The sequence below is a fragment of the Bombina bombina genome, chromosome 6 (genome assembly GCF_027579735.1).
Source record: "Bombina bombina isolate aBomBom1 chromosome 6, aBomBom1.pri, whole genome shotgun sequence".
Classification (NCBI taxonomy): domain Eukaryota; kingdom Metazoa; phylum Chordata; class Amphibia; order Anura; family Bombinatoridae; genus Bombina; species Bombina bombina.
This window is the reverse complement of record NC_069504.1, coordinates 921,730,710-921,756,302: the sequence shown is the minus strand read 5'-3', so window position 1 is coordinate 921,756,302 and position 25,593 is coordinate 921,730,710.

The window sequence follows — 25,593 nt, the reverse complement described above, 5'->3', positions numbered from 1 at the left end:
AAGGTGCTAGGGTCCCTACTAGGGGTTCTAAGACCGAGGGGCATTGCAGTGGCACCTTACTTAGACGACATCCTAATCCAAGCGTCGTCCCTCTCCAGATCAAGGGCTCATACAGACATTGAATTAGCTTTTCTCAGGTCTCACGGGTGGAAGGTGAACGTAGAGAAGATTTCCCTGTCCCCGTCTACAAGGATTCCCTTTCTGGGAACAATAATAGATTCTGTAGAAAACATAATTTATGTGAGAACTTGCCTGATAAATTCATTTCTTTCATATTAGCAAGAGTCCATGAGCTAGTGACGTATGGGATATACATTCCTACCAGGAGGGGCAAAGTTTCCCAAACCTCAAAATGCCTATAAATACACCCCTCACCACACCCACAATTCAGTTTAACGAATAGCCAAGAAGTGGGGTGATAAGAAAAAAGTGCGAAAGCATATAAAATAAGGAATTGGAATAATTGTGCTTTATACAAAAAAATCATAACCACCCCAAAAAAAGGGCGGGCCTCATGGACTCTTGCTAATATGAAAGAAATTAATTTATCAGGCAAGTTCTCACATAAATCATGTTTTCTTTCATGTAATTAGCAAGAGTCCATGAGCTAGTGACGTATGGGATAATGATTACCCAAGATGTGGATCTTTCCACACAAGAGTCACTAGAGAGGGAGGGATAAAATAAAGACAGCCAATTCCTGCTGAAAATAATCCACACCCAAAATAAAGTTTAACGAAAAACATAAGCAGAAGATTCAAACTGAAACCGCTGCCTGAAGTACTTTTCTACCAAAAACTGCTTCAGAAGAAGAAAATACATCAAAATGGTAGAATTTAGTAAAAGTATGCAAAGAGGACCAAGTTGCTGCTTTGCAAATCTGATCAACCGAAGCTTCATTCCTAAACGCCCAGGAAGTAGAAACTGACCTAGTAGAATGAGCTGTAATTCTCTGAGGCGGAGTTTTACCCGACTCAACATAGGCAAGATGAATTAAAGATTTCAACCAAGATGCCAAAGAAATGGCAGAAGCTTTCTGGCCTTTTCTAGAACCGGAAAAGACAACAAATAGACTAGAAGTCTTTCTGAAAGATTTAGTAGCTTCAACATAATATTTCAAAACTCTAACAACATCCAAAGAATGCAGCGATTTCTCCTTAGAATTCTTAGGATTAGGACATAATGAAGGAACCACAATTTCTCTACTAATGTTGTTGGAATTCACAACTTTAGGTAAAAATTCAAAAGAAGTTCACAACACCGCCTTATCCTGATGAAAAATCAGAAAAGGAGACTCACAAGAAAGAGCAGATAATTCAGAAACTCTTCTGGCAGAAGAGATGGCCAAAAGGAACAAAACTTTCCAAGAAAGTAATTTAATGTCCAATGAATGCATAGGTTCAAACGGAGGAGCTTGAAGAGCCCCCAGAACCAAATTCAAACTCCAAGGAGGAGAAATTGACTTAATGACAGGTTTTATACGAACCAAAGCTTGTACAAAACAATGAATATCAGGAAGAATAGCAATCTTTCTGTGAAAAAGAACAGAAAGAGCAGAGATTTGTCCTTTCAAGGAACTTGCGGACAAACCTTTATCTAAACCATCCTGAAGAAACTGTAAAATTCTCGGAATTCTAAAAGAATGCCAAGAAAAATGATGAGAAATACACCAAGAAATATAAGTCTTCCAGACTCTATAATATATCTCTCTAGATACAGATTTACGAGCCTGTAACATAGTATTAATCACAGCGTCAGAGAAACCTCTTTGACGAAGAATCAAGCGTTCAATCTCCATACCTTTAAATTTAAGGATTTCAGATCCTGATGGAAAAAAGGACCTTGTGACAGAAGGTCTGGTCTTAACGGAAGAGTCCACGGTTGGCAAGAGGCCATCCGGACAAGATCCGCATACCAAAACCTGTGAGGCCATGCCGGAGCTACCAGCAGAACAAACGAGCATTCCTTCAGAATCTTGGAGATTACTCTTGGAAGAAGAACTAGAGGCGGAAAGATATAGGCAGGATGATACTTCCAAGGAAGTGATAATGCATCCACTGCCTCCGCCTGAGGATCCCGGGATCTGGACAGATACCTGGGAAGTTTCTTGTTTAGATGGGATGCCATCAAATCTATTTCTGGAAGTTCCCACATTTGAACGATCTGAAGAAATACCTCTGGGTGAAGAGACCATTCGCCCGGATGCAACGTTTGGCGACTGAGATAATCCGCTTCCCAATTGTCTACACCTGGGATATGAACCGCAGAGATTAGACAGGAGCTGGATTCCGCCCAAACCAAAATTCGAGATACTTCTTTCATAGCCAGAGGACTGTGAGTTCCTCCTTGATGATTGATGTATGCCACAGTTGTGACATTGTCTGTCTGAAAACAAATGAACGATTCTCTCTTCAGAAGAGGCCAAAACTGAAGAGCTCTGAAAATTGCACGGAGTTCCAAAATATTGATCGGTAATCTCACCTCCTGAGATTCCCAAACTCCTTGTGCCGTCAGAGATCCCCACACAGCTCCCCAACCTGTGAGACTTGCATCTGTTGAAATTACAGTCCAGGTCGGAAGCACAAAAGAAGCCCCCTGAATCAAACGATGGTGATCTGTCCACCACGTTAGAGAGTGTCGAACAATCGGTTTTAAAGATATTAATTGAGATATCTTTGTGTAATCCTTGCACCATTGATTCAGCATACAAAGCTGAAGAGGTCGCATGTGAAAACGAGCAAAGGGGATCGCGTCCGATGCAGCAGTCATAAGACCTAGAATTTCCATGCATAAGGCTACCGAAGGGAATGATTGTGACTGAAGGTTTCGACAAGCTGCCATCAGTTTTAGACGCCTCTTGTCTGTTAAAGACACTGAATCTATTTGGAAACCCAGAAAGGTTACCCTTGTCTGAGGAATCAATGAACTTTTTGGTAAATTGATCCTCCAACCATGATCTTGAAGAAACAACACAAGTCGATTCGTATGAAATTCTGCTAAATGTAAAGACTGAGCAAGTACCAAGATATCGTCCAAATAAGGAAATACCACAATACCCTGTTCTCTGATTACAGACAGAAGGGCACCGAGAACCTTTGTAAAAATTCTTGGAGCTGTAGCAAGGCCAAACGGCAGAGCCACAAACTGGTAGTGCTTGTCCAGAAAAGAGAATCTCAGGAACCGATAATGATCCGGATGAATCGGAATATGCAGATATGCATCCTGTAAATCTATTGTGGACATATAATTCCCTTGCTGAACAAAAGGCAAGATAGTCCTTACAGTTACCATCTTGAACGTTGGTATCCTTACATAACGATTCAATATTTTTAGATCCAGAACTGGTCTGAAGGAATTCTCCTTCTTTGGTACAATGAAGAGATTTGAATAAAACCCCATCCCCTGTTCCTGAACTGGAACTGGCATAATTACTCCAGTCAACTCTAGATCTGAAACACAATTCAGAAATGCTTGAGCTTTTACTGGATTTACTGGGACACGGGAAAGAAAAAATCTCTTTGCAGGAGGTCTCATCTTGAAACCAATTCTGTACCCTTCTGAAACAATGTTCTGAATCCAAAGATTGTGAACAGAATTGATCCAAATTTCTTTGAAAAAACGTAACCTGCCCCCTACCAGCTGAGCTGGAATGAGGGCCGCACCTTCATGTGGACTTAGAAGCAGGCTTTGCCTTTCTGGCTGGCTTGGATTTATTCCAGATTGGAGATGGTTTCCAAACTGAAACTGCTCCTGAGGATGAAGGATCAGGTTTTTGTTCTTTGTTGAAACGAAAGGAACGAAAACGATTAGCTCTGTTTTTACCCTTAGATTTTTTATCCTGTGGTAAAAAAGTTCCTTTCCCACCAGTAACAGTTGAAATAATAGAATCCAACTGAGAACCAAATAATTTGTTACCCTGGAAAGAAATGGAAAGTAGAGTTGATTTAGAAGCCATATCAGCATTCCAAGTCTTAAGCCATAAAGCTCTTCTAGCTAAAATAGCTAGAGACATAAACCTGACATCAACCCTGATAATATCAAAGATGGCATCACAGATAAAATTATTAGCATGCTGAAGAAGAAGAATAATATCATGAGAATCATGATGTGTTACTTGTTGCGCTAAGGTTTCCAACCAAAAAGTTGAAGCTGCAGCAACATCAGCCAAAGATATAGCAGGTCTAAGAAGATTACCTGAACACAGATAAGCTTTTCTTAGAAAGGATTCAATTTTCCTATCTAAAGGATCCTTAAACGAAGTACCATCTGACGTAGGAATAGTAGTACGTTTAGCAAGGGTAGAAATAGCCCCATCAACTTTAGGGATTTTGTCCCAAAATTCTAATCTGTCAGACGGCACAGGATATAATTGCTTAAAACGTTTAGAAGGAGTAAATGAATTACCCAATTTATCCCATTCTTTGGAAATTACTGCAGAAATAGCATTAGGAACAGGAAAAACTTCTGGAATAACCACAGGAGATTTAAATACCTTATCCAAACGTTTAGAATTAGTATCAAGAGGACCAGAATCCTCTATTTCTAAAGCAATTAGAACTTCTTTAAGTAAAGAACGAATAAATTCCAGTTTAAATAAATATGAAGATTTATCAGCATCAACCTCTGAGACAGAATCCTCTGAACCAGAAGAGTCATCAGAATCAGAATGATGATGTTCATTTAAAAATTAATCTGTAGGGAGAGAAGTTTTAAAAGATTTTTTACGTTTACTAGAAGGAGAAATAACAGACATAGCCTTCTTTATGGATTCAGAAACAAAATCTCTTATGTCATCAGGAACATTCTGCACCTTAGATGTTGAAGGAACTGCAACAGGCAATGGTACTTTACTAAAGGAAATATTATCTGCATTAACAAGTTTGTCATGACAATCAATACAAACAACAGCTGGAGGAATAGCTACCAAAAGTTTACAGCAGATACACTTAGCTTTGGTAGATCCAGCACTAGACAGCGATTTTCCTGTAGTATCTTCTGACTCAGATGCAACGTGAGACATCTTGCAATATGTAAGAGAAAAAACAACAACATATAAAGCAAAATTTGATCAAATTCCTTAAATGACAGTTTCAGGAATGGGAAAAAATGCCAAAGAACAAGCTTCTAACAACCAGAAGCAATGAAAAATGAGACTTAAATAATGTGGAGACAAAAGCGACGCCCATATTTTTTAGCGCCAAATAAGACGCCCACATTATTTGGCGCCTAAATGCTTTTTGGCGCCAAAAATGATGCCACATCCGGAACGCCGACATTTTTGGCGCAAAATAACGTCAAAAAATGACGCAACTTCCGGCGACACGTATGACGCCAGAAACGGAAAATAATTTTTGCGCCAAAAAAGTCTGCGCCAAGAATGACGCAATAAAATGAAGCATTTTCAGCCCCCGCGAGCCTAACAGCCCACAGGGAAAAAAGTCAAATTTGAAGGTAAGAAAAAAATGATTAAATCAAATGCATTATCCCAAATATGAAACTGACTGTCTGAAAAATAAGGAAAGTTGAACATTCTGAGTCAAGGCAAATAAATGTTTGAATACATATATTTAGAACTTTATAAATAAAGTGCCCAACCATAGCTTAGAGTGTCACAGAAAATAAGATTTACTTACCCCAGGACACTCATCTACATGTTTGTAGAAAGCCAAACCAGTACTGAAACGAGAATCAGCAGAGGTAATGGTATATATAAGAGTATATCGTCGATCTGAAAAGGGAGGTAAGAGATGAATCTCTACGACCGATAACAGAGAACCTATGAAATAGACCCCTTAGAAGGAGATCACTGCATTCAAATAGGCAATACTCTCCTCACATCCCTCTGACATTCACTGCACGCTGAGAGGAAAACCGGGCTCCAACTTGCTGCGGAGCGCATATCAACGTAGAATCTAGCACAAACTTACTTCACCACCTCCATCGGAGGCAAAGTTTGTAAAACTGAATTGTGGGTGTGGTGAGGGGTGTATTTATAGGCATTTTGAGGTTTGGGAAACTTTGCCCCTCCTGGTAGGAATTTATATCCCATACGTCACTAGCTCATGGACTCTTGCTAATTACATGAAAGAAATGAAGATTTTTCTGACAGAGGTCAGAAAATTAAAGCTTCTAAATGCTTGTCAAGTTCTTCAATCTATTCCTCAGCCTTCCATAGCTCAGTGCATGGAGGTAATAGGACTAATGGTTGCAGCAATGGATGTGGTTCCCTTTGCTCGAATTCATCTAAGACCATTGCAACTGTGCATGCTCAAACAGTGGAATGGGGATTATGCAGACTTGTCTCCCCAGATTCAAGTAGACCAGTTAACCAGAGACTCACTCCGTTGGTGGTTGACTCAAGATCACCTGTCTCAGGGAATGAGTTTCCGCAGACCAGAGTGGGTCATTGTCACGACCGACGCCAGTCTTTTAGGCTGGGGCGCGGTCTGGGACTCCCTGAAAGCTCAGGGTCTATGGTCTCAGGAAGAGTCTCTTCTCCTGATAAACATTCTGGAACTGAGAGCGATATTCAATGCTCTCCATGCTTGGCCTCAACTAGCGGAGGCCAGATTCATAAGATTTCAGTCGGACAACATGACGACTGTAGCGTACATCAATCATCAGGGGGGAACAAAGAGTTCCCTCCTGATGAGAGAGGTATCCAAGATCATCAAATGGGCAGAGAATCACTCCTGCCATCTATCTGCAATTCACATCCCAGGAGTAGACAACTGGGAGGTGGATTATTTGAGTCGTCAGACTTTCCATCCAGGGGAGTGGGAACTCCATCCGGAGGTCTTTGCCCAGTTAACTCAACTATGGGGCATTCCAGACATGGATCTGATGGCGTCTCGTCAGAACTTCAAGGTTCCTCGCTACGGGTCCAGATCCAGGGATCCCAAGGGGACAATAGTGGATGCATTGGTGGCGCCTTGGTCGTTCAACCTAGCTTATGTGTTTCCACCGTTTCCTCTCCTTCCCAGGCTTGTAGCCAGGATCAAACAGGAGAAGGCCTTGGTGACTCTGATAGCTCCTGCGTGGCCACGCAGGACTTGGTATGCAGACCTGGTGAATATGTCATCGGCTCCACCATGGAAGCTACCTTTGAGACAGGATCTTCTAGTACAAGGTCCATTCGAACATCCAAATCTAGTCTCTCTGCAACTGACTGCTTGGAAATTGAACGCTTGATTTTATCTAAGTGTGGGTTTTCAGATTCAGTTATAGATACTCTGGTCCAAGTCAGAAAACCTGTGACTAGGAAAATTTACCATAAGATATGGAAAAAATATATCTGTTGGTGCGAATCCAAGGGATTCTCTTGGAGTAAAATTAAAATTCCTAGGATACTCTCCTTTCTCCAAGAGGGTTTGGATAAAGGGTTGTCAGCGAGTTCTCTAAAAGGACAGATATCTGCTCTGTCTGTTTTGTTGCACAAACGTCTGGCAGCAGTGCCAGATGTACAGGCATTTGTACAGGCCTTAGTCAGAATCAAGCCTGTCTACAGACCCATGACTCCTCCATGGAGTCTAAACTTAGTTCTTTCAGTTCTTCAAGGGGTTCCATTTGAACCTTTACATTCCATAGATATTAAGTTACTATCTTGGAAAGTTCTGTTTTTGGTTGCTATTTCTTCTGCTAGAAGAGTTTCTGAATTGTCTGCTTTGCAGTGTTCTTCACCCTATCTGGTATTCCATACAGATAAGGTTGTTTTGCGTACCAAACCTGGTTTTCTTCCAAAAGTGGTTTCCAACAGGAATATTAACCAGGAAATAGTTGTTCCCTCTCTGTGTCCGAATCCAGTTTCAAGGAAGGAACGTTTGTTACACAATTTAGATGTGGTCCGGGCTTTAAAATTCTATTTAGAATTTCAGACAGACTTCATCTTTGTTTGTCGTTTATTCTGGTAAGAGGAGAGGGCAGAAAGCTACTGCTACCTCTCTTTCTTTTGGCTGAAAAGCATCATCCGATTGGCTTATGAGACTGCCGGACGGCAGCCTCCTGAACGAATTACAGCTCACTCTACTAGAGCTTTGGCTTCCACATGGGCCTTCAAGAACGAGGCTTCTGTTGATCAGATCTGTAAGGCAGCGACTTGGTCTTCTCTGCATACTTTTGCCAAATTTTACAAATTCGATACTTATGCTTCTTCGGAGGCTATTTTTGGGAGAAAGGTTTTGCAAGCCGTGGTGCCTTCTGTTTAGGTAACCTGACTTGTTCCCTCCCTTCATCCGTGTCCTAAAGCTTTGGTATTGGTTCCCACAAGTAAGGATGAAGCCGTGGACCGGACACACCAATGTAGGAGAAAACAGAATTTATGCTTACCTGATAAATTTCTTTCTCCTACGGTGTGTCCGGTCCACGGCCCGCCCTGGCTTTTTAGTCAGGTTTCAAATTTTTTATTTCTGTACACTACAGTCACCACGGCACCCTATAGTTTCTCCTTTTTCTCCTAACCGTCGGTCGAATGACTGGGGGGGCGGAGCCAGAGGGGGAGCTATATGGGCAGCTTTTGCTGTGCTCTCTTTGCCATTTCCTGTTAGGGAAGAGAATATTCCCACAAGTAAGGATGAAGCCGTGGACCGGACACACCGTAGGAGAAAGAAATTTATCAGGTAAGCATAAATTCTGTTTTTTTTTACATTTTTAAATTATTTCTTACTATAGGCTAGTGGAACGCTATTTATCTCTTCTGCTCACGCGCTTAATTGCGCTCGACTTTGGCTGGAATGTTAAATATTTACAGTACAAACAAAGTTAAACACTTTATTAAATATGAATATTGCATAACAATGATTGTACTTGTTTTCAGCTACTTAACTGCAAAGGAATCAAATGCACTTATATTTATGTCTATATATGTATACATATGTATTTATGTGTTTATTTGCCCTTGTATGCCTGTAATTACATATATACACATATAAATACATAAAACATATGTACAAACACACACACACACACACACACACACACATATATATATATATATTATATTTAAACATATTTAGACATATATTTATCTCTATGTTTAAGTCCCTTGCAGTCCTTTTTTTCTAACAACTCTGACCTCATATCTTTGAGCCCTTATAATTTTTTATTACAATAAAAATATATATATATTAGATAGTGTTATTATGTATTTTTGATCTGTTTTGTGCAACTTTTTATTCGAACATAACAGTTAACCAGAGCTCTGAGGTCACGCTAACCTAGCGTGCGTTAAATGTAATTGTGCTCGAACGAACACATTTACTTTAAACTTGTAATACAGCCACAATAAACCTGATATTATTTGCGTGCAACAGTTAGTGCGCCAATCTCTCCCTACATCGGAGGGACTGGTAAGGAGTAGGTACATGCATAAGTTTGCAAAATGAGTTATCCCCATGGAAAATAATTTTGGCTCCTTAAAATTTTTTATTTCATTGTTAGATTTTTTTATTTCTTCTTATTTCTGCATAAATTGCAAATTGGTGCAAAGTGACACTAAAAAATTATTTACCTTCAATTTTACTACATTTGTGTTGAAATACAAAGATACATTAGTGTTTGAGAAAGACATTTATTTTTCTATCCAAATATTGTAGAAAGAATAATTTACATGTCATTATCATGTATCAAAGGCAAAATGACACAATAATCAATATTTTTGCATTGCTTATGTAACCTGTGTAGCTTTTTTCTCTTTTTAGAGTGCTTAAAGGGACACTGAACCAAATTTTTTTCTTCCGTGATTCAGATAGAGCATGCAATTTTAAACAACTTTCTAATTTACTCCTATTATCATTTTTTCTTCGTTCTCTTGCTTTCTTCATTTGAAAAATAAGGCATCTAAGCTATTTTTTTGGTTGAGAACCATGGAAAGTAATTGTTTATTGGTAGGTGAATTTACCCACCAATCAGCAAGAACAACACAGTGTGTTCACCAAAAATGGGCCGGCATCTAAAATTACATTCTTGCATTTCAAATAAAGATACCAAGAGAATGAAAAGAATGTGATAATAGGAGTAAATTAGAAAGTTGATTAAATTTGCATGCTCTATCTGAATCATGATAGAAAAAAATTGGGTTCAGTGTCCCTTTAAAGTGCTTGGAATGCTACAATTGATATTTAAATGTAACCATTGCAAAGGGGAGCAACTGCTTAGCTATGAAAGAGTTAACACTTTTTAGCATTATTAATCACTCTATAAGTTGTGAAACCATAACTGGCTTTTGAACTCTTTAAAATAAATCTAATGTGTTGTTAAGTAATATTTGCGAATAATAAAAAATGTTCCATTATAGATTTTAAATGTAAATACACTTCAAACGCTGTATGAAAAAATAAAGTTGAAAAAACTTGCACATATCTTGCAGTAAAAAATAATGGCTTTATATATAGATACTGAGTGCTTTACTAGCAATGGTAAGGGGGAAAAATCAGCTTTCAGTGATACAAAAGCAAAGCTAAATCAAACACTGCAAAGAAGAAAAAAACTACTACTGCAAGATAAGCCACATCTCACATGATTTTTTTTCTTTCATTCTAAAATACAAACTTGTGAGTGTTTCATTTCCGAGCTTGAACATATACCCTCTATTTTAATTTTCACTAACACTGTATTCATCATTAATCACCATTATTTTATCAAAATATTCAAAAAAGAACAATGCCTACAGGACATTAATTTCACAATATGCAAACACAAATACTGCTGCATCAAATAAGTTAAAAAACAAACAAAAAAAACAACAAACAAAATAAAATACCTTTAGATTTAGTTTGACAAGCTTTGTTACTAATTATTATTAATCACTGCAGCTTTTTGTTTTTATTATAAATAATGAAGCACATTTCCTTTTCATCAGTGGATATGATCTAGATATTGTTTAGTGGGGTATCTGTAGGATAGTGATGTACACAAACAGATGTATAACTAGCATCAAAATGTGGCTTTGCAATAGATGCGCATAGTGGTTCTGTCACTGTAAGCTGTGTATGACTCCTGCATTAATTGCTGCATTACTACTGCCCGGTAAAACAGTCAGCCAAGCACACACATTTCTCCTCCTCCTCCTCCCTCTCAGCTCTCTCATGCTCTCTACTGATCCTAGAGTGCAGGCTACATCTATCAAGTTCCATCCAGGACACACCAAGCCCACAGGATATGAAATATTAGGTATTCATTCATACAGCCTATGCAGATAAGGGACTGGAGAAAACAGGAGACTCACCTACTGGACTAGAAAAGGAATAAGATTGAAAATCCCCAAACACTGATAAATCCCTTAATCACCCATCAATAGAGGGGACATTTCACTTGCTGTATACTGCAGTTCTAATATTGCATTACTTTCCGGACACCAGAAAAGTTATTCTTTTAAATATCCTGCTACAGTTCAATCTGCTTGGAAAAAGATTTAACATTTTTGAGGAAAAATGAGTGGCTGCAGCAGGAGATGTAAGCATGGGTTATACCGTTGTTTCCAGACCTTATTTAAGCTTCTGACAGGTACTCTGCATAAAGGTAAGAAAAAGTGATGATATTTATTATATCTTGCTGGCTTTGGATATATCAGTTTGCTGATCTGTATTCAGGTATAGTAAAATACAGCACTGCTTAGCAGGTGGAAAAGCTGATCTGTTAACATGCTGTGTGTGTTATAGCAGTGTGATGCAACTCTAGGGTCAAAACTGCACCACAGTTTAAAAAGGCAACAGAAATGTTTTTGTTTTGTTTTTAGCATGGAATTGGTGCATTTACCCAATATCAAAATATATGTTGTTGCAGTTTATATCTGTGATTTTATTGTTTAAATTATGTATCTGTCAGGCATGCCTGTTAGTATTGTGCAGCTTTATTGACAGAAAGTCAGTTTATAGAAATCCATGTGGACTTTACATGCTAATTGATTGGCTCTGTTAAAAAGTGCTTGGATGATTTTGTTTGATAATTATGACACTGTTTATATTAAATGTTGATTGATACAGCAACTTTTACTTCCAACTTACTTTCTTATGGGATTTTCTAAAGTCATTGGCTGGTCCATTCTGTTTATATTATATGGAGTAATAATGACTTTAATATTGCAACTCAGTGATGTGATGCAGTTGTTCATAAAGCCCACTGTTACTGGGTTGTGGAGAAAGGGGCTTTATAAGTTTATTAGCTAATACAGTTTGGCATTACTAGGTGTATTAGTTTTATATTTACTGAAAACATGTGCATGTTGGTCTGCTGATGAATACCAGTTTTATTTTGAAACTTTATTTCACTTAGCCACAAAAGTGATCTAATTTATTAAACTGTATGTATAAATAATGTTTTGGGAATTTGGATGTGAAAATATTATTGTTTTACAATTATTGATTTCTGAAGACAATTACAGTTGATGTGTTTGTATTTCTATCAAGTCTGAGCTTTTATGCATATGGTTCGTTTCCTTTGATACTAATTAATTAACTCAATAACTGAGAACACCTGGTGTATTTAAATTGGTAATTCTTGTGTGTGTGTGACAATTTTCCTGCATGCACACTTTGCTATTGATTGATTGAGATTTTAAGATCAGTTTATGATGTAATTTATGTTTAATAACTGCAATATACAAAATGAAATGTCTTTTGCTGATTCTGTATATAGTGATGTTTCACCAACCTTCTATTTACTCACTGTGTACTGTACTGTAATTCTGTCTGTTTCACATCCAACAACGCTACTAATAATCAATATTTATTTTTGGTTTCCAATTTCAGTCTAGACAGCATGTTTTCTATAGAACTCATCCCAGTAATATTTGTTGATTGAAAATGAGTTTAATAACTTTTTATAATAAGCTGTGTCATTATTACTTTTAACACAATTTACCAACTATATCAAATGCGTTTACTTGGATTGATCTCTCATTAGAAATGTGAATCTGTGATACAACCAGAGTTAATTATATAATCTTATTTGTATAAACTCTTGAAAGTTAATAAATAATAATTTTTGTTTCTGGCTTCATTTTATAATTGAAATAATTTTATTAAGTCAGTGTTGCTAATGAACAAGAACAGGTTTATAGCAAAGTATACACATAGCTTAATTTAGTATAATGCAACAGGATTAATAAAGTTAAAAGCAATTCAAAAATTGAGCATTTCCTTTCAGCTGTGCAGTAATTAGCTAGATGCTTGGGGGTTGTTGGATATTTAATGCAGCTTTCATATAATTTAAAGGGACATTAAACTGCTGAGTACAACTACAGTAGCATGGTAACTGCTCACTATACTCTAGTTTTTTATTCTCTGCCTGCCAATGTCTTTAAAGTTGTTCACTTATTTTAACCTCTTATAATTAGTGAAGCTCTGCATCTTCACACTGGGTCCTGCCATCTTAGAGCTTATATTTTCAAACAGTGCAAAAAACTTCAAACATGTAACGTTTCCACTCACTATTATGTGAGCTAAACTGAAGGGCAATGAACAGCTATCAAATAGCCAGTAACATCACAGATCTGTGAAAGTGCACTGCTTCTGTCACATGATGCAACAATACGGGAGCTACAAGATGGTGGCGCCCAGTATAAAATTGCAGAGCTTAAAATAAGAGAACGGCTTTAAATAGAGCTGCAAGTACAGGAGGAAAAAATAACAGTATGGTTAGTAGTAACTATGCTACTGTATTCTTACTTAGTTTAATGTCCTTTTAATTATTTAACACATTAGAAAATGTTGCCGTGATCAGTACTTTCAGTTGCTAAATTTGCAGGAAGGAACATATAGTAAAAAATATTTCAGCTACCAAAAAATGTTTTACTTAAAGGGATAGTAAATATATATTTCTTTAGCTTATTAATATAATTACAGTGTACATATTTGATAGGTGACCTGGTCTTTTAAAATTGGCCATTCAGCCTTTCCCCTAAAATCTAAGCAAAGTACATTCCTGCAGTTGTGCCATTGTGACACATATTGCTTAATAGTACAGTTTCAGGAACCTACTGTACTTAGTTTATATGGGCAACTGGTTGTCTGTACCCTCATGAAAAGGAATAACTGTTCAGAGAAACAGTAAAAAAAAATCATTTGCACAGTGAATACTGTAATTATTTTAATGAGCTATAGATGTTTATAATATTTATTGTCCATTTAATTAGCATTTTAACTATTCTCTATTGGACTGACCTTTGACCCAATCACTGTGATTTTGGTGTGGGGGTGCATTAAAACTGAATTCATTGCTTGTACTTGATCACTTTAAAAATTGCATGTCCCAACTGTATCGCTGATTTAAACCAGTGTTTCTTATCTTTATTTCTTTATTCACCCTGCCATAATTGGGATTCATTTTACAACCCGAGTCTATTTGTCTCACATGAGTGACACCCAAAATAATGTAATAAAGTATTTCTTAACAAGGAAGTAAATAATCATAAAAAGGCTAAGAAAAACCTTTCAGAATTCTGCTAAAATATTTCTGTCATTGAACACAAGTCTATGGGTAGGATTACATTAACCATGTATCTAAGTATTCTCTGTGCCATCATATACACAATTTTAAAGGAGTGACCATCCCTCTAATTTGTGACAGTGTGTGTGTGTTTGTAAAAACATTGTGTAATTTTATGAAAACATGGATACACTTTAAAGGGACACTGAACCCAATTTTTTTCTTTTGTGATTCAGATAGAGCATGACATTTTAAGCAACTTTATAATTTACTCCTATTATCAAATGTTCTTTATTCTCTTGGTATCTTTATTTGAAATGCAAGAATGTAAGTTTAGATGCCGGCCCATTTTTAGTGAACAACCTAGGTTGTCCTTGCTAATTGGTAAATAACTTCATCCACCAATCAAAAACTGCTGTCCAGAGGTCTGAACCAAGAAAAAAGCTTATATGCCTTCTTTTTCATATAAAGATAGCAAGAAAACGAAGAAACATTGATAATAGGAGTAAATTAGAAAGTTACTTAAAATCGCATGCTCTATCTGAATCACGAAAGAAAATTTTTGGGTTCAGTGTCCCTTTAAATAAATTTAGTGAGCAACCAACTTATATAAATACAAGTCACATACAGTGAATACTCTTTCAATATTGATTTAAAAAATATATATTTTTCTAAATTGTTATTAAAATAAATAGCAATGAAATAATAAAAATATGAGCAATTATAAAGTTTTTACACATGTGAGCAAACTGTATGTGTGCTCTATAACTTCCTGTGTGTGTTGGGTCAAAAATCAGTGTGCACACTGCACAATAACTTTAAATGCATATGGATCATTATCTGTCTTAAACAATTTCTTTTACACTTAGCCCTAATACTTTGATGAGCACAGTCGTCGGATATTAATCTGTAGGGCATCCAAACGCCTCTGATATAACTGTTTCAGATGGTAAATGATATAAAGCATGTCTGTTGTGATGATAAAACTGTAGTTTGTGAAACGTCACCTTAAATTAAATATAGACTGGTCACAAAAGTAATGTCAAAGGGATATTAAACCCAATTTTTTTTTTCTTTCATGGTTCAGATAGATCATACAATTTAAAACAACTTTCCAATTAACTTCTTTTATCTTATTTACTTCAATATCTTGGTATCATGTGTTGAAGGAGACAGCAATGCACTACCAGGAGTTAGCTGAAAGCCAATGACAAGAGGCATATATGTGCAACCACCAATCATCAGCTTCTAAACTTACCTAGGTATAATTTTCAACAAAGGTATCAAAACAAATTAGATAATAGAAATAAATCGGAAAGCTATTTCAAATTGCATGCTCTGTCTGCACCATGAAAGAAAAAAATTAGGGTTCATGTCCCTTTTAAAGTTTGAATATGATATAAAATAAATCGATCGTGAGTGATGTCAGCTGTGATGACAACAAAAATGATGAAGCAGTAAACAATATAGAACTCTGTTCTCTTTTCTGCTGTGAAACATTTTACATTCTGTGCAATACAATTCTAGCATTTAATGGGGATTCCCTGCTGTTTCTTTAAATGAACCATGTCCCTTGATAACAACATTATCTCAGACGAGTTCCAGAAATCAATATGATAGATAAGCTGTCGAGTTTTGTGAATTACCTTTAGGGTGTAAAGCGCCTGAACACATTTTATTGACCCCAACAGAGAAATTGTTATTAGAAAAGCACTTCAAATGTTGCTGAACTATTGCATTTTTTAATGTTTTGTTTCTATTTTGGGACTCTTATTTATTGCTTGCAAAACAAAACCTTACAGCAAATAATACGTTTCATTTAACAGGTTATATGAAAATAGGTTTATAGTACATGTGGGCTGGGTTGATTCATATACTTTTTAAACAGTTTTACTTAGCATGCTTTAACTTGATACAAATCAAGGGATAGTGATCATTTAATATCATGCATTAAAGTGTCTTTAATGTGTAAGAATTGTGTGTGCTTTTCCTACATTTACCCTCAAGGGCTGGAGACTGAACATATTTAATGGCACAGGTGAGCCCCAAACATCTGTTTTTGTTTTTATTTTTAAAGGACAAATGTTGAAGAACCTTGGACGAGACCGCACTATAGCGACCTTGAGAAGAAGACTTATTTCCTCTTTTAAATAAAAATCTGAGTAACCGTTTACAGTTAAATACTAATGCAATAACAAGATTAGAGTATTTTATTATGACATGAATGCTCTTGTAACACTATGCGCTCTATTTATCAATCTGGAGCGGAAACTTGGGAACCCTTGGGGTACTGGTTTTCTCACACAGTCCTGCAACTTCAAGCTAAGAAGCAGCAGTCTTTAGACCAGTGTTTCCTAACCTAAATTATCTGCAACATCAGGAGTGGTGGACTTAAAACAAATTTGAACTCATTAGTCTGGCATAATTGAGAAACGTTGGTGAGAGCAGGAGGTAGGGCCACAAGGGCAATTGATTGTACTATTGTAAATTTCTGCAGCAAATGCTGCCTCACTAACCCAAAATGTAGGTGGAAAGGTTCCCTGCCTAGGAAACCTGTCCACCCGCACGTTGAATAAATGGGGGCCTATGAGTTTAACCCTGTAAGATGGTTTCATATAGTTAACCTTGTGCTCGGGAAGCAAGATGCATTGCCATTCTTGAGCAGGTCCAGGAGAGGAATATGCTTGGTGCTTCAGTTTAATTATGTGGTTAAGAACATTAAACACAAAGATGCCAGTGAGCTTCTGAGTAAGAATAACATATTCCAATGTATTACATTAGAATGTTCCTTTAATAGGCAATGAGCATATTAAGTACATATGTTTTTACATTAAAGGCCTTTTGCTAAAGAGGATGTCATCGTAGTGCTTAATAGTAGTAATGTCAGCAAGCAAAACAAATGTATTGATTCTAAATCTCTTTATTTGTGTCATTGAGTATTCCATAATTTTGCACAATTATCAACTTATTAATGTTTGAACCTTTTGTATTGCTGTGCAATACTGTGCAGCCATCACCGGTCTTAAAGGGACACTAAACCCAAAAAATGTCTTTCATGATTCAGGTAGAGCATGCAATTTTAAACATTATTCCAATTTACTTCTATTATCTAATTTACTTCATTCTTTAGATATCCTTTGTTGAAGAAATAACAATGCACGTGGGTGAGCCAATCACATGAGGAATCTATGTGCAGCAACCAATCAGCAGCTACTGAGCCTATCTAGATATGCTTTTCAGCAAAGTATATCAAGAGAATGAAGCAAATTAGATAATAAAAGTAAATTAGAAAGTACTTTAAAATGGCATGCTCTTTCTAAAACATGAAAGAAAAAAATTGAGTTTCATGTCCCTTTAAGTTATTTAAATGGGTATTTTATTCAAAACTAAAATGCACAAGAGCACATTTCATTTTGGCATGGAAGCATTTTTGCAATATGGTTGTATGACCAAAATGTTTTAGCAAAAGTTATCACTGTTTCAAGGATATAATTGTCTGTGCACAGGCATACAGATCAAATTGTTTCGCCACCATCAACAAGATAAGCATATGATCAAAAATGTAACCTGCAAAAGCTGCAAATCTATTAACTGGTTTAGGTGATTTGCAGCATTTTGAAAACCTAGGTGACAGATTTTGATTTTGGACATCAATAGGGAACGTGTGACAAAGCACAATTTTTACACAAAGAAAGAGTTATTTAATGTCCGAGCACAGGAAATATGGATGTATGTACTACTCGCCTCATGCACAACAAATAAAGTTATCACTGAAACAGAAACAACTTTAACGGGAACTAATTTTATTTTTTAAATCAAGAGTATATTACAAAAATTAATTTATTCAAAATTGAAATACGTCCATGTCCACTTCAGTTTTAACTAAAATGTCCCTTTAAGTAATTGTTCTGTTTGTGGTTACCACCAAATAACTAGCAATTATACCTATTTTTCTTTATCAACCGATAATATGTTAGGTTTTCAGTCATTTGTAACAGATTTAATTTTAAAAACATTATATGAAATGTTGCCTAAACTTTTTTTAATTAAAGATTACTTTAGCATTTCATATTATGTGATTCTATCATTGCATTAGAAGTAGTTTTACAATGAATTGCTAATTTATCATGTCATGTCAAACAACTTGTACGCTGGAATATGAGCAAGGAATTTATGGACATTTCTCAATTTTCTGTTTTTTAGAATACATATTAGAGACCGTATATGGGGAATCCTCAACCTTTCATTTCCCAACAAATCAAAAATGATTATTGAATTTACTTACTTTGAATATACAATATGAGGTTAGGAGATATCCGATGTTGCAATGTAATTTTTTTTTTATTTATTTAAAAGTTAATTAACAATATCAGGCACTGTGCAAGTAAGTATATTAAGTTCTCCCAGTAAGAAAAAAAAAAATCTCCTGTACCAGCAGCACAGACTGGCAGACCTATGCCATGTACTGTATGTCCAAGTTGGCATGATTAGCAAATTATCTGGCACTTGGCCTCTGGGCTACCACCATACTGCTTGGTTTCCCTGGCTGCAAATGTAGTGCTCAATAAATTTGTTTTTCTTATGAATTCTTGCTATATATCAGCAGTTACACTTTAATAATTGATAAATACAGAAAAGTGTATTAAGCTGCATGAGCAGGCATTCAAACACAAACTAAGACATAGCTCCAGCTTCTAATTCTCTCAGGCACCTATGAGGGGATAAATCACCCCAAAGTCATTTCATTGACTGGTTGTTTGAGAGCAGTTGGAGGGATTGCACAAGAGAGATCTCCTGCTTAAATTTAAAATCTTAAATTTCCCCAATCAGTGCATATCTCAAGTTCCAGTTGCAGGCAGACAGGTTCTCTGCTTGAGAAATTGTACACATGTAGCTTTGTAAATGTTCCAGATATCTTGGATTTCAAGCAAAAAAATAATTTTAATGTTTCTTAATACCCCTTTCAATGTAAAGTAACATGGGCACTCCAAATATTTTTTTAGATTATCACCAGTTACAAAGGTTCACAACCATCTCCTACAGAATGTCATTTTTTTTAATATTTCCCACTATTCAGAAATCTAAATTAGGTACCAGAGTTGGAATTTATGGTGGAGTGGCGGTGTTGACTCTGAAAGGAGGAGCTGAGTCTCTTTGACCAGGTTATTTGGTTTAAGGCTCTGGATGGGCAGGGCAAGATTAGGACAGTTTGTGGGTGTGATTTATGGTTCAGGGACTGGGTTGGAGTGGTCTGGTCTGTGGGTGTGACTGACCCAGTTCATGATCAAAGTTTGGACGGTGTTTAGGCAGGTGTAGATTATTTTTGTGAAACAGGACATAAATAATAGAACTATTGGAAGCTACACAGTGGAATTGCTGGGAATGCTGAAAACATAACATCTTTTTTGGCACTGAAAGTAATAGTGTGTTGCATATTCACAATGGTAAATACACAACATTACCCCCAACGACCATATGTTAAAATAATTGTCAAAGACACAGAGATTGAGAACATGGAGACAGAGACATATTTTCACTCTCAAAAAAGAATAAAATGTAATAGTTTAAATAAAAATGGATTTATAACTTAATGGTTTAATTGAAATTAGAATACTATATTTTTTTAAATTAATTAATTAAATGAAATCAGTGAAATTGGAACAATTTCTCGTACTGAAGACTTCTATGAATAACTAGCGGCTCTAGGCCATTTTAATGTGACAGAGATAAAATGCATGGATTAACATTCTGCATACAAATATCACATATATAATTTTTAAATCTGTTTGCTCATTTGTGAAAGTCAGAATGTAAGACAGTACTAAATTAGGATTTTCCTTGTATCGCCAGGGAAAGGTGACCCATTTTCTTTTAAAGGTGACCAACATTACAGTTTAAGTGATAAGAGGAAGCTCTGTCTAACAAATGAAGACGACAGAAATATGCAAAGATAAGGTCACATGAACATTGATTAAAAATGAAAAAAACAAAACTCTTTTAATTATATTATGATATGTCTGTTGACCCACCACATTAATAATTACACTTTAAATGTATATAAAAGAAGCATCTGACAAGCACAGCATAATTTAGTTTGTGCATTTCACATGCAATTTTATGTTCCACTAAACATGTTTGTAGTAATTTCTATAGTAATGTCACTTGCTTAATTAAATGTAATGTTTTTCAGTTTCTAGTCAATTACAATGTCCTAGGATACTCTATGGCCTTTTGGTAAAAGCAGCTCAAAGATGTATTATTAGTCTATTTGCATTCGACTTTAGCTAATTTGCTACAATATTATATAGTCTGTGCTACAGAAAAATTGTGAAATACCATTGTACAGAACTGAAAGTTTAGACATAGTTTTCATTACCATTGTGAACTGACGTCCAGTATCTTCATTATGTCTATGGAGATGTTTTATTTAACCAGCAGTTTACACAGTTTAAAAGGCAAACAAAACTAGTCCTTAGAGTGACATAATGCTCACTTCCAATGAGTCGGTTAAAATGGAGCCGTAAGCTATCAAAGTTGCAAACAGGTAAAAGTAGTTTACGGCTCCATTTTATTACCAGGTTTCCATTGAAATATTTTGTGCAAAGCATGCAGTCGGTCTTTTTGTGTATGCAAAAGTTAACCTTGTGTTAACGCTTCTACCTGAAGGAAGTTTGTTGCTATGCTATCCCGATCTTAAATTATAAAAATGTATGTTTGTGTCTGCGCTCCTTACCTGTGATCGGCTGGAGAGGGAAATACATGGTAGTTAGTTGCAGTATTAGGAGTTTTTGTTTTTTTGAGCCAGGTAGAATTAGTTGGTCACTTATTAAATACACATATTTTTAAATAATTTATTTTATATTAAGGTCAGCAATTTTTGTCCTTTTTAATTTATTAGTGCCCCAGGTATAGGGCTAGTTATGTGCTGGATTATATTTTGATATGTAAGTACATATTGAAATATGATCAAGCACATAACTCCAAATAGGCCTATGTCTGGTGCAGCACTAAGTATTACATATATAAAAACTTTGAAAAGATAAGCTTGCATTGTATGCAAACTTTAAGTTATCAAAGAAATAGAGGCCTCAAAAAGCGTATTTTTTCCTCTTTTATGCCTAGTTGAGCATGTTGTAATGATTGATGCTTTATCGACAACAGATGATGACTGTGTTTTACCTTTTTACGTTTTGAATGGAACCCTTCCCGCCCATAATAGCTGAAAAGGTGCCTTTGGAAACTGTCAATAAGTGTAATGTCTTTGACAGCATTTTTTTTTGTTTTTTTTTTGCGACCTTGCACAAAACCAATAATGGCTCAATGGCAATGAGCCCTTAAAGTTTGAACTTGGACTAGATTTTTAAATAAATTTGCCTTTGCAAAGCTTCTTATTCTAAAATGAACCCCTGCGTTAGTTCTAAATCTTAAAGGGTCAGTAAACCTTAAAATTAATGTTATATAATTCTGCACATAGTGCAGAATTATATAACATTATATTAGCCAACCATTATTTAACATAATATTGCCTTTTTATTTTTAGCAAAAAACACTGTTTTACAGACCCGCTCTCTGGGCTCTGCTGAGCGGGTCTGTTTTTTTTCCTCAGCGCATCAGGCCAGCTGTATAGTCACAGCCCGGCCACAGCCAGAGCGGGAGCGAGCTGCAAGACTAAGTGCAGCTCGCTCCCGCTCTGTCTGACAGCAGGAGTGAGCTGCACTTAGTCTTATGGCGTGGTTGGGCCGGGCTGTGACTATACAGCTGGCCCGATGCGCTGAGGAAAAAAAACAGACCCGCTCAGCAGAGCCCAGAGAGCGGGTCTGTAAAACAGCGTTTTTTGCTAAAAATAAAAAGGAAATATTATGTTAAATAATGGTTGGCTAATATAATGTTATATAATTCTGCACTATGTGCAGAATTATATAACATTAATTTTAAGGTTTACTGTCCCTTTAAGTTCCTGCAGCCAATACACACATCTTCCACTCAAGGATGACCTTAAAGGGACATTAAACAGTTTGAGATGGTAATATAAAATTATAAATTGTATATGTAAGAAAAACTCTACAACATACTTTCATTGTTTATTTTGTCTCCTTTTCCTGTGATTCCATTCTGAAATTGAGAGATTTTCAGTTCCTCTTAGAAATGGAAGGGCAGAACACTGATATATACCACACAGCCATTGATTGCATACTCCAGTCACCTATTTATACCTGTCCCTAATTGGCCACAGCAGAGAAGTGAACCTAAGTTACAATATGGCAGCTCCTATTGTTTTATAGACACTAAAACTTTACACTTATTTTGTCAATATTAAACGGCTAATGAAACTTTAAAAAATAGATCTACATGTTATTCTCAGACTAATCTTTTCTTTAAATGCATCATTCTAGCTAACATTTATCTAGTGTTTAATGTCCCTTTAATGCAGGTTGTGTCACATGACATCTCTGCTGCTACTTGATTAGAAAATGATTAAATGAAAAATGCATGTTCATGCAACCTACCACTGTAGTGATGGCAAGTTACATGCATTTTGTCAGTGGAAGGATGGTTCTAGACTGTAAGCTTTAAGGGCCTAACCAAGACTGCAAAAGAGCTGTTGGAATTTTTAATCCCCTGATTCCCCTCTATAGGTTCCCATTCAGTCCACAGGCTAGATGTATTATACTATATGCCCAAAAAACACCCCTACGGCTAGGTGCATAACCACTGCAGCCCATTGTATACGCAATCATTTCAAATCTATCTTTCTATATCAATTTGAATACTAAATGGCTTTTCAGATAAATCTATTATAAAGGGTAGTTGGAGGTTTTTGTTTTCTTACAAATAACTTTATATATATATGTTAAGAAATAAGTTGTGCAAGACATGTATAGTTGTGCAAGACATGTATGTTAATCAAGAAACATAACCAATAAGCATACCATGATTTTGATGGAAAGGGGGACATTTAAAAGATAAAAATACACATTATTCGATATCGTCCTTTGGTTTATGTAGAAGGAAAGGATTAGTTGGTGTAAGAATATTTTACTGAGATAAGAATTAGGTCATTTTACAGTGCAGATCATATGTTGGGACAGTGTTCATGTTTAATAATGATTAATTTTTGTTTTAATTAGTATTTTTCAGTTTAAAAATGTAAACTACAAAATGATTTTTTTTAATCTAATTCGACAATAGGAGTCAGATTTAATGATGATTTTCATCTTAAGTAATTTGAGGTTTAAAGAGCTTCTAATGTGCTGCTATGAAAATGTGATATTTTAAAAGAATAGATCCTATGAGACTTATTGTTGATAGTGACAGAGCCACAATAAAGTGAGAACCTATGTTGCTATCAAGTAGAATGCTAACCATCACATTGGAGCTGCACAGAAGTGTAGAGGCTTAAGCATGAAGCAGCTCCAAGTAATATATTATTTTCTAGGGTAGTTGCTATGACATAAATCACTGTTATCTTAATTGTTGCTCTTGTATGTGGAAGGTTAAAATACTACTACAGGTACCTATTTAAAGGACCACCAAAAACAATAGAATAGCATAATAAATACATGAATTCTAAAAAGACTAGTCCTAAAGCCCGTGTACATGGGCCAATTTTTTTAAGTACCGCAGTTCCAATCCTTGCTCCCTTTCTCTCCTTCCTCTCTTTTGTGCTCTCTCTCTCTCCCCCCTCTCTTTTGCTCTCTCCCCCCTCTTTTGCTCTCTCTCTTCCCCTCTTGTGCTCTCTCTACCCCCCTCTTTTGTTCTCCCCCCCCTCTTTTGCTCTCTCACCCTCTTTTGCTCTCTCACCCTCTTTTGCTCTCTCACCCTCTTTTGCTCTCTCCCCCTCTTTTGCTCTCTCCCCCCTCTTTTGCTCTCTCTCCCCCCTCTTTTGCTCTCTCTCCCCCCTCTTTTGCTCTCTCTCCCCCCTCTTTTGCTCTCTCTCCCCCCTCTTTTGCTCTCTCTCCCCCCTCTTTTGCTCTCTCGCCCTCTTTTGCTCTCTCGCCCTCTTTTGCTCTCTCGACCTCTTTTGCTCTCTCTTCCCCCTCTTTTGCTCTCTCTTCCCCCTCTTTTGCTCTCTCTTCCCCCTCTTTTGCTCTCTCTTCCCCCTCTTTTGCTCTTGCCCCCTCTTTTGCTCTCGCCCCCTCTTTTGCTCTCTCTCCCCTCTTTTGCTTTTGCTCTCTCTCTCCCCCCTTTTTTGCTCTCTCTCTCCCCTCTTTTGCGCACTCTCTCCTTCCCACCTCTCTTTTGCTCTCTCTCCCCCTCTCTTTTGCGCTCTCTCCCCCCCTCTCTTTTGCGCTCTCTCCCCTCTCTTTTTTGCTCGCTTTCTCTCTTCCCCCCTCTCTTTTGCTCTTTCCCTCCTCTCTTTTGCCACGTCCCTTCACACGCGCTCCCGTCCGGCCACGCCCCCATCACAGCACGCCAGGCCATGCCCCCATCAGGCAGCTTCCGCAGTGCTCACTCCTCTGCTGCTCAAGGCTAGGTATGTTTGTCTGCAGTCTCTACTGCGCATGACTGCATCTGACAAACATACCTGGCCTTTTATTATATAGGATAATGCAAAGGCACTTCATTTGAATTTTTAAATGAGTAGTAGATTTTTTTCTGAAAAATGTAAAAACACCTAGATTATGAGTTTTGCGCTAAACTGGGTGCGAAACAAATGCCAAAAAAGTTGCGTTATTTCACCTTCTATCGCACTGTCTTTACGAGTTACTGAAAGGCCTCCTTTTGCGTGCGATATGGTGGCGTTAAGCTCCATACTGCACAAAATCGAAGGGCTGCTTTGAGGTGCTCGTGCACGCTTTCCGTCATAGACATTAATGGGTAGAGAGTATTATTTTTTTTTCTAACACCTAAAGTGCGGAATGAAAATTCTCTGTAACGCTACTCCATTGATGTCTATGGGGAAAAAAAAGTTACGTTTAAACCTAACACACTAACATAAACCCCTAGTCTAAACACCCCTAATCTGCTGCACCCGACATCGCCAACACTAATAAAAGTTATTAACCCCTATTTTGCCGCTCCTTGACATCGCCGACACTATAATAAAGTTATTAACCCCTAAACCTCGGGCCTCCCACATCTCCACAACTAAATAAATCTATGAACCCCTAAACCTCCGGCCTCCCACATCTCCGCCGCTAAATAAACCTATTAACCCCTAAACCTCCGGCC